This window comes from Alligator mississippiensis, chromosome 1 (genome assembly GCF_030867095.1).
Source record: "Alligator mississippiensis isolate rAllMis1 chromosome 1, rAllMis1, whole genome shotgun sequence".
NCBI lineage: Eukaryota > Metazoa > Chordata > Crocodylia > Alligatoridae > Alligator > Alligator mississippiensis.
The window spans coordinates 418,515,616-418,526,394 of record NC_081824.1 but is presented as its reverse complement, the minus strand read 5'-3'; the positions used below and the strand labels follow the sequence as shown (position 1 = coordinate 418,526,394).

General features: G+C 42.6%; 1 long non-coding RNA gene across 1 annotated transcript; it reads left to right on the top strand.

Moving 5' to 3' along the window:
- The first annotated feature begins 808 nt into the window (after positions 1-808).
- Positions 809-10,237, top strand: LOC109284120 (uncharacterized). Its single transcript, XR_002091458.2, has 3 exons — positions 809-869; positions 7,248-7,365; positions 9,951-10,237. It is a non-coding gene; the product is annotated as an uncharacterized LOC109284120 (long non-coding RNA).
- Positions 10,238-10,779: the final 542 nt, after the last annotated feature.

Sequence of the window (10,779 nt, the reverse complement as noted above, 5' to 3'; positions counted from 1 at the left end):
GACCTGAAAGACTGAAAGGTAAAAATATCCCCCTGCCCCATTTCAGGCTGCTTCTCTGCCCCCTCAAGGCTCCCCCAGTTCTTTCCCCCTCCCCCCTTACTTGTGGCTGCCTATGCTGTTTGTCCTGGGGGAACAATCTGCCTGGCCCAGAGAGCATCAGTGGCAACAGCTGGGTAGGCAAGCTAACCCTTCCCTGCCTGCTCCCCTGGGACAGAGCACAGGCAGCCACAAGTAAGCGGGGCAGGGAGGGGCAGTGAGCAGGGATCTGGGATACTATGGAGAGCTGGGGGGAAGTGGATCTGATCCAGGCCAGTGGGAGGGTTGGGATGGGGGGAGGGGAGAGCAGGAAATGGGGCAGGTGGAGTGTTCACAATAACATGTAGCATAGAGTGGCTGCACATTAGCGTAACACAAACTGGGTAATGCAGATCAGATATAGACCTGCTCTGGAGTGGCATAACTTTAAGCCACCTAAAGAGTACTTAAAACTAGTTTCAGGTATTTATATGTGGACAATCCAGGGGTTAAGAGATCCAGGAACCACCTAAAATTAACATGTAAGAAGGCCCAAAATATTGCAGTTCATGCCTAGTTTACTAGGCAGCACTGTGGCTAATCTACATAAAATTACAATTAAACTTTTCATTTCTCAAAAACTCTTACATGGAGTATAGGCCTGGGATACAGGGAAAAGAACTGTTCTCATTTTGACATGCATAGAAGTAATTAATGTCACAGCGGAGGTGGTGCTAAAGTCTGGTCGATCATCAGCATAAAAATGCAAAGCACTAAAGAAGATTAAGAGAGCAGGATCTTTGCCAGCCTAATCCATTTGGCACCGGTGAACTAGGGGGAGGCCTGGCTACTTTGTGAGTATTGCATTTTTTAAGCTTTTTACAAAAAAAGACTTAGTCAGTTTAGTTGCTAAAAAGCTTTTGTTGGCAACTGACTTAAATTACCCTTCTTTGTAATCAAAACTGATTGTTTAGTTCTTGGGCTGATTATAAAAAATTCTACTGTGTTTCACTTGAATGTCTATATTCCAAAAAGAGTATTTGCTGCAAAGATCCCTTCACTGAAGAACAGGACCAAAGTCTGAGATTATACCGTAGGCTTGTCTATACTGTATTAGTAGTGGATCACCTGAAGGATGGAGCTGAGCATGCCTTGCTAACCTGAGTCCACTGCTCCACTCCAGATTGGAAGGTGACTCATGACTCAGCTGCTCTGAATTGACCCCCAAGTTAAAAAACAAGGTTTGGGGATCTGTCTCGAGCAGCTCCAGGGGTGAATCTCCAGCTTTGGAACACTGGGGTAGGGAGGACATGAGGAAGGTCATGCTCAGTCCCCGCTTCCCTGACACCCAGCACTGATAAGCCCTTTGTATGGTTTGAAGCCAATCTGGATGTTATACTTGTTCTTAATTTGGTATTTATCAAATTGTGACTCATGTTGAACTTCTCCTGGGCACATGAGAAGAAAGAAAGGGAAAGTGGAATATGAGAAAGGGGAAATGTAAGAAGAGGAAAAGGAAGAAAAAAAAATGAAGACCAACTTTCCTGTATCACTTGGGTTGGCGGAGAAGTTTCAGCATGTAACACAGAGGGTTTTTTATTATTCATAATGTGGAATCACAGGGATATACCAGCACGTAACAAACATAAAAAAGGATGCACAAGCTAAAGAAGTTTAAGAACCACTGACGATGGTATTGGTGCCTGAACCTACTTTGTTACTCAAGGGTTAGACCCTTAGCCTCTTAAACTATCTGAAATGCAGAGTACTCTAAACTCAGAAGTATGGCTTTTAAATGTTGGGAGAAATTCTTTAGTTTAGGTCAGGATGCTTAAACTGTCAGCATGTACAGACATTCACTTTCACAAGAGAAACTGTTGGGAGCCATTTAACCCTGGTTGTTCCCAGGTTATTCTTCTCCTGAAGACTGCGTTCAGACAAGCGCAGCTGTGTGGTATGTGGTGCCGTACATATGGCTGCAGTGTGGAGGGTTTTTTGACCCCTGGATATCCAGGAAAGAAGCCTGCAGAAAAAAAAGGTGGTGTGGTGTATGCAGCAGCAGCATGCACCACCTGAAGCCAGAGCCTGGCTGGCCAGTGCCACACACTGCTGCTGGCCAGGCTCCGTGCGGCAGGCTCACTGCTGCTGCAGCCCTGGGAGGTTCCCAGAGCCCCAGATAAGGCTGCTGGGGCCACGCCAGTGCTGGCTTCAGCCTCCCCTACCCCACCTAGGATAACTTGCCATGCATCAGAGTGCGCGTGGCATGGGCGTTCCCTGGGGACAACTAGCGGCAGCGTAAGATGCACTGCCTCTAGTTGTCCCCAGGGAACCAACAATACATGCATGTCTGGACACAGCCATAGTGGCCACTTTTACTCTGAGAGAAAAAGCTTGAATATCTGTATACTTGTGGTTTCTACTGGGAGAGCAGCAACCAGGCAATAAGGTAGCCAGGGCCAAAATTGTGTTGGGATTTATAGACTAAGGCACTGTTTCACCTCCAAAGCTTTTTGAAGCCATGGCAGGCTATAGCATATATTGTGTAGGTGCATTAGTACTTAATAAATGGGCAGACACATGCTCCATTGCTGGGTGGGGTTCCATAGTGAACCCATATATAATGAAGCAGGCTAAATTCATGCAATCTGGAGGTGAAAAACACATAGATAATTCCTGATTCTGTCTTGTCAAAAGACAAGAATAGCTTGTCTTTTGACTAAGTGAACATGGAGAAAAACATTATTTTCCAGAACCGCTTCTGGAACAGCCAAATATCCAACAAGACTTTCTAGTTGCAAACCTCAATAATGGAGTAGTAAATACTTAGCAGTCTGTCATAATATTCATATGGCTATCGCCACATATGTGTCATGCAATATAGAGTTATTGAAGCATCCTGATTTCACATCCCCTCCTATGTCTCACATGGGAAATCTCAGAAGCAGGCTTTATCTCTTTGAAAAGAAACATTGATTGCCCACAAGAAAGATTCAAGGTGGGAATATGGAGATTTTTTTCCATGAGTTCCTCAAATTAAATTGAGCTCAGACACCTTAAAGGATGACACATATTGAAGTGGCTCAAGTAAAATGCACTGCTGATCCTTTAATTAAGCTATTACACAGTTGTGAAACTGCAGTGACACTTTGTCATAGCCTGGAGCCATTCAGTGCTGGTTGAATTTTCAAGAAGTTATATAATTATGGATGCCCAGCATTTTCAACTTCTGGTATTTGCTACCTGAATTGGGTTTTTTGACTGCAGAAAGGGAAAACTCTAACATGCAACCAATAAATTGCCACATAAGTGGGACAACTTAAAAACTATTTTGTAAAGCACACTTAGAATACTGAGCATTGAGTATTTTCATCTGTGACATAAAGAGAAATACATGAAGGAAAGGAAAGTAGAAAACAAATGTCTTTTGAAGTATATTCCTTTGAAAGGACTGCAAATTTCCATCCTACCCCATTGACCAGTGGCTTGTACCAGATAACAGATCATTAGTCCTGCATCAGTATGTGACATAAGTGCTCTAGTTCTGTAGCTTGTCAAGCATGCCACAGCCATGTCTGAATTCCCACAGAAGTTAAACAATAGTCTCCTGTTCAGAGCTGCCTCCACTTCATTTAGTAGAAAATGGATAACTGAAGGTTTATCTGATGCAGTTATAAAGAGGAGGTGCTTAATATTTCCTGTGCTAAGTAGAGTTCTTTGATCCGGTATTCCACTAATTACTACAGGGTTTCACCCCTTCCTGAATTTTACTGCTGTTGACCTTTCCCTTCCCCCCCCCCTCCCTGTTTTGCCTTAATTAGATATAGACATGAGTTTTCCCACAGTGCATGCCACCTTGAAGTATGTTGGCTTGTCAGGGTGGATCCTCTATTAGCTTCTGAATAGAGAGTTGGACTTGCTTAATGGCCAGATTCATAGAATCATAGTAAATTAGGGTTGGAAGGAACCTCAGGAGGTCATCTAATACAATGCTCTGCTCAAAACAGAGCCATCCCCAACTAGATCAGCCAAGGCTTTGCCTACCTGGGTCTTAAAAACCTCCAAGAACAAAAATTCCACAATCTCTCTGCGCAGCCTGTTCCAGTGCTTTACTACCCTCCCAGTGAGAATGTTTTTCCTAATATTAACCTAAGCTTCCCTTACTGCAACTTGAGATCATTGCTCCTTGTTCTGTCATCTGCCACCACTGAGAACAGTTTAGCTGCATCCTCTTTGTAACCACCCTTCAGGTAGTTGCAGGCTGCTATTAAATCTCCCCTCAATCTTTTCTCCTCCATACTAAGCCCAGTTCCCTCAGCCTCTCCCCTTAAATCTTGTGCCCCAGCCTTCTAACCATTTTCATTGTCCACCGCTGGACTCTGCATTCTGTGGCCACTGAAATCAATGGGGGTCTCTCAGTTACTTCCCTATAAGACAAATCCTGCCCAGGTGAAAATTAGCATAATTTCACTGATTTTCATAGCAGCTGGAGTACTTTACAGCAGCTGAGGGTCAGGCCAAAGCATTTGAATTCCAATCTGGACCTTGTACTAAATTACTTGTGGAATAAGATGCTTAACCTGACTAAGGGTTGCAGAATCTGGCCCTTGGTGAGCATCAAATACATGAGGCAGAGCAGAAGAGATATTTCAATATCTGTGCCTGCTACATACATGAACTTTTACTTGTAAGGGAGCTATTCATGTATACTCTTTCTAGCTATTCATCTTGGCTGGTTTTATGTCTAGTTGGGCGATGTGGAAAACAAACTTCTAGGACAGTGGTTGAGACCTTTTTTTGGCTCAAGGCACCATTCAGAAAATACCAGGTCTTAGTTTTCACTTGTTTTTTGACTATAGAATAAAGCAATTCTGCTGTCATAAAGAACTCAGAAAGGCCACAGCAGGTCAGAATATTTTTGACACTGTGAATCCCTATTTGAAATCTCTAATTTATCTTGTGAATCATGTGTTTGCAGGGCTAAACTTGAGTGACACTGTTAAAAGGATCTCACTGCACCCCAGGGTGCTGTGGCACCCTAGTTGACAATAACTTGCTAGAATGTTTCTAGAACCCGCCTGGGGCTAGATTGTACCATTTAGGCATTATTTACAATATGGCCATTCCTCCTCTGGAGAGCAGAAGGTATTCTGCAGCTTCTAGGGACATAGAATCTATGTGCCCACTCTTACATACTATTGTAGGGTACTGCCATCTTGCTTTACTAATGGATGGAAGTGTGTGACAGAGCCATGTCACTAACTCCTCCCAGATCTCTTTGTGGCACTGGACACTAGGGCAACCCTAGTTCTGGTAAGTCTTTATGCTGGCTGTACATATGTGGTAAGCTCCTTAGAAAATCCTTTTCTACCATTGCTCAGAAGCATGAAAAGGGCAAAGTAGAACTTGGCTCCAGTTCTCAGTAAATGATGCAGATGTCTAAATCCATGATATTTGTGGATACTTGAGTTAAATTGTATCTAATTTCATTTGCCTGTGAGGACCATGAGAAATTCTTCTTAAATTTAGTTCTGGAAAATGAAGTTTTGAGATTAAATTGTTATGACTACATCCAAATTTTTTAGTATGTTATGCCATTCCCTAGTTCTTAGTCAGCTTTATTTTTTCTAAGTTAGAGTGATGTATTAACAGAGGATAACAACTTTCCTTTGAGAGGTAAGCATAGGCTATGGAGATACCATTCTCTCCCTAATTAAAGCTGAGACTAACTTTCTTTTATCAGTCCATTTTAGTTTTGGCAGTTAGAGATATTCAAAGTCAATCGAATCTTATACATAAACTTATATTATGACAGAAATTTTGTCAAAGCTTGGAGTAGTTCAGACAAACTGTTCAAGATAAGAAGGTTAAAAATGAAGTGCTTTCACATCCTCAGAAGAGTTCTTACAGGGTTATCATATAACAAAAATGCCTTAAAATTGAAAATCAAAAACTCACGTTTTGACCTCTTTGGGGACAGGTTCTTTGGGCTAATGCAGGTACATGAACTGTTTAAATTAGTAAGAGTAATTTCTTTTCATATTTTAGGAAATTCTTCATTCCATATGCATGATATTGAGACTTTAGGAGTCCACATTATCCATTTACGAACTTTCCAAAGTCTATATAGAATTGCTGAGAGGCAAGGAGTGGGTTAGACTTAGGTTACCACATTTCTCTAAAACTTAAGCCACGGCTGTCCAACTTGAGTGGCCAGGGGCTACATATAGCACACGCCCCAGGGTCCCTCACTGCATGGGTTCCTCTGGTGCCTGGGCAGCTTGGATTTTCTGGTGTCCTATCCTGCTATTCAGACCCCCCTGGTACATAGGCTGCACAGATCCCCAGGCCTCCCTGCATGGGTTCTCTGGCTCTCCTCAGGTGGTCCTGTCTCCACCCCCCCAGAGGCAGGGTCAGGAGGTGGAAGATAGAGGTCTCCTATTATAAACCATGCATCAACTGCCCTACGATGAGGTGATAAAACTAATACCAGTGAAGGCATAAGTTAGCCAAGGCTCCCCAGTAAAGCATTGGCACAGCCCATTAAGACACAGAACTCTTGACAGCAAAGCTGATACATAATCCCCTACACCATTCTACCATTCTTGCAAATAATGTCTGTACCATCCTAGGGCATTTATAGATGTACTCCAGGAGATGGAACCACTCTAATTAAAGTGCCCAGAGCATCACATGTATCAGCATCCCTGCACTGAAACATGGCGTCAAAAGAGCTTTAGTTTAAAGCAACCCTGCCACCATTTTTCAGCACAGGGATGTTGATACATGTGACACCAGTCTGCTGGAGCATGGTAATTACCACGCTCCAGCAGACATGATTAATTGAGTCTGCTCTGACATGCTGTAATTACAGCATGTCAGAACATCCTCCCTGCATGTGTATAGGAGCACCTGGGTTTTACCTGTTAAATATAGCTTTTGATTTCTTGTTACTGAGGCCTGTTAAAGCCATAAATAAATGTGATGTGTGCCAAAGCATCCCTCCCAGGAATGGCTAAGAGTCAACAGAGGCCACCACTACGTTCCAGTTTTCACATCTGCCAGCAAGAGGGAGGCAGAGGCTTCTGACTGGGTTGCAGAACTACCTTTCCCTGTCATCAGTCCAGTGTCTTTCATAGACTAAGATCTTTCTCTATTTTAGGGGCTCCCACCTTTCCTCTGGGCCACTTCTGACTTACTGCATCTGTTTACTTTATTACCTATATCCTATATAGTCACTGTACGTATCCTGTATGTTGGCATGATGGGAGGAGCACAGCTGTGATGCTGCCATTTCCTTTATTTTTTCCAATGGAACGAAAGGTTCTCATCAAGGATTCACAATTTTAAATGGTAAGTAGAAGCCAAATAATACAGTGTAAGTACAGTGTTCTTGTGATCTGTGTAAAGAATACCCACACACTTCTGCAAGAGCCTAAATATTTTGTCCTAGAATCTAAAGCATTATGAGCATTGTGGGAAACCTCTGTATGTAGAGACTATTATAGGGACTGATAGGATAAATGGCAGAACATACAGTCAAATCCTGCCATGACCTCCATCGCTGGTAACACCTTGGGGTTCAGTGGCTCCTCTGTTTTTTCCCCTTATTCTAAATTATAAATCCAGAAATAACACATGGCAAAAAGCACTCATCAGCTTCCATATTTAACTGAAAGGATTTGGGCAGCTGGTTCACTATTTTTCTGATAACCTCTTTGCTGTTCGGTGGTGTGTAATGCAGCAGCATACCCAGGGTATGAATTCACTTTCAGATTAATGCTTTAAACATAGTTCTAGCTATTCCTGTCCTAAGCAAGCAGTCACCATAAAAAACAAACTGCATTCAGCTAATAGAAAGCAAAGCATTCGCACAAGCAATACCACAGCTTCATTAAAGAGTATATGTATAGTAAGACCAAAATGTATTTTTGTTGCCATATATGTATATGTATGAAACTAATCAGGCATGGACTGCGTAGATCTCAGTTGTATTTAAAATAATACAATGCAAAGGAGTCAGCCAAGAATTTAATCTGAATAATGTGTTTTTTGAGACCTAACGTGAGCTTTTAATGTGAGAAGAATTGGTATACATCATTAGAAAGCTGTATTCTCATTCCGTGCTTTCCAAGAAGCCTGAGTAACATGTTTAACCCTGTTGGTCTTACTTAAGTGTGGTGGGACAATTCACATGACCAGAATGTTAAAGAGATGAAGTTAGCTGTGTTAATCTGAAGTCAGATAGAAGGCAGAGTAGATCTGCACTTTATAGATTAACTAGAATCAGTGATATATAGCTAGGGACCTACTCAGATTAAAATTTCATGGATTTCACAGCAATCGTGAAATTGAGTAATCTCAGTGAAATCTGCAGAAAAAAAATCTTACTAAAAATAAAGTGATGGTTCCCCGGTGGGAGCCAGCAATCCTCCTGGCTGCGCAGCCCAGTGCAAATGGGGCTGGGGGCATGAAAACAGGCAGGCAAGATGGCTGCTGCTCCCACATGCCTTAGGGTATGTCTAAATGGCTTCTGGAGTGAGCCAGGGACTGCTACTGACTATAAGTACTATACACTCATTTATACTCAGCACATACCTCGCCTGCAAGTCAGCAGGATAGGCAGCTTGGAGTGGTCCTAAGCACATGCTCCATGTCTCAGGCTCTCCTGAGACAAAGGATGGCCCAGGACTGCTTCAGATTTCCAGGCTTGGGTACCCAGGAAGATAGCCTGAGTGGGCAGGGCTTCTTTGTCAGCAACACATCCAGACTTTTACAAGCCACTTTAGATATAACTCAAGTTCTGATAACTCAGAAATAAATGAAAGCTGATGGATCAATGTCCCAACAGATAAAGCATAGGGTGAAGTGGTGAAATGCATTACATTCAAAAATGAATTAACAGAAGGTATTTTTTTAAATCATCTGGCCTGTATACCTTGTATTCAAGATTTCAAAAGAGCTGGCCAAAGAGGCCTTTGCACCATTAATGCAGATTTTTAGTAAGTTAGAATACAGGGGAAGCTCCAGAGGGCTGGAACAAAATTAATAGTGCATCAATAATTTGAAAAGTTAAAAGGACTGATCTCATTAATCAACCTGACACAGGCTCTGGACAATATAAATGAACCCCTGATGCAAGACTCTATTAACAAAGAAATAATATAATTAATGCCAATCATATGGATTTATAGAAAATAACTGTTGATCTATTTTTTGTTAATATGCAAGTTTGTTGTTGATAAATATGATATACTTAGATTTCTTTAAGGCATGTGGCTTGTTTCTGACCAGCCTTTTAAGAAACTAGAACAATACAAAAATCAATATGGCTCTCATTTAAATGTACTACAGATTTGCTAAATTGATAGTCCTCATGTGTTTGTACGTGAAGAATCATTTCTGGGTAGGTGTATTTCACAGAGGAATCAATTCTAGGTTGTATGCCATTTAGTCCTTTTATCAACGATCTTGAAGAAATTATAAAATCATTATTGGCAAAGTTTGTGAATGGCACAAAGATTGAGGACTGGTAAATATTGAAGACACAAGTCACTGATAAAGAGCAACTTGCAACACTTATTAAACAGTGCCCAAGCTAGCAATATGCATTTCAATACAGCCATTTTGCCTCTAGGTATAAGGAATCTAGGCTGTAAGCTAGGCAGATTCAGACTAGAAATGAACTGCAAACTTTTGAAAAGGAGGGTAATTAAGCACTGGGAAATTTTACTATAAGAGGCTGGGCCTGCATAGAAGGAACTGAGTAGGGAAAAAGGTGGAGATGTAGCTCTCTATGTGAAGAAGCAGTATACCTCCTTGGAGGCCAACATCAGCTGCAAAGATGAATGGCTTGAAACCCTCTGGGTCAAGCTGGGGGTGGGGGAGGGGGAGGATGAGCATGGCAAGAGCGATCTAACTATAAATGTATACTACAGACCACAAAACCAGGGCGAGGAACTTGATCTAAAGTTTGCCCAAGAAGTAACAGAGGCTGCGCGGGCACGGGACATAGTAATCATGGGCAACTGCTTGCCAAGCACAGGTAAGCAATAAGCAGGTAAGCAATAAGGGGCCCTTTGGGAATCGGAGCTGGGGGGCAAAAAAGGCACCAGTCACAGGGCTCAAGTGCCTATATACTAATGCTAGGAGCATGGGGAACAAGCAGGATGAATTAGCACTCTTGCTTGCAGAAAATACCTACAACTTAGTAGGGCTATCTGAAACCTGGTGGGATTCTTCCCATGACTGGGCGGTACATATTGAGGGTTATAGGCTGTACAGAAAGGACAGGGTGGGGAAGAAAGGGGGAGGGGTTGCAGTCTATGTCAATGAGCAATATACATCAACCCTTATCAAGACGGAATCAAAGGAGGAGAAAGTAGAAGGATTGTGGGTTAAGTTACATGGCGGGCAAAGAGAAAGGGATTTGGTGGTAGGGGTCTGCTACAGACCCCCACACCAAGGGGAAGAACTAGACTCAGGGCTCCTGAGGCAGCTCTCAGAGACCATAAAAACTAAGGAGGTGGTAGTCATGAGGGACCTAAACTACCCAGACACCTGCTGGGAGACACAGACAGCAAAGTCCCACTATTCGTGCACGTTCCTATCCTGCGTACAGGACCTCCACCTGACGCAGGAGGTACACGGTTCTGCTAGGGGGAATGCCTTACTGGACCTGGTATTGGCAATGGGGGATGATATGGTAGGAAACCTACAGATTGGTAGGCACCTAGGGGACAGTGATCACCAAATAATAGAATTCAC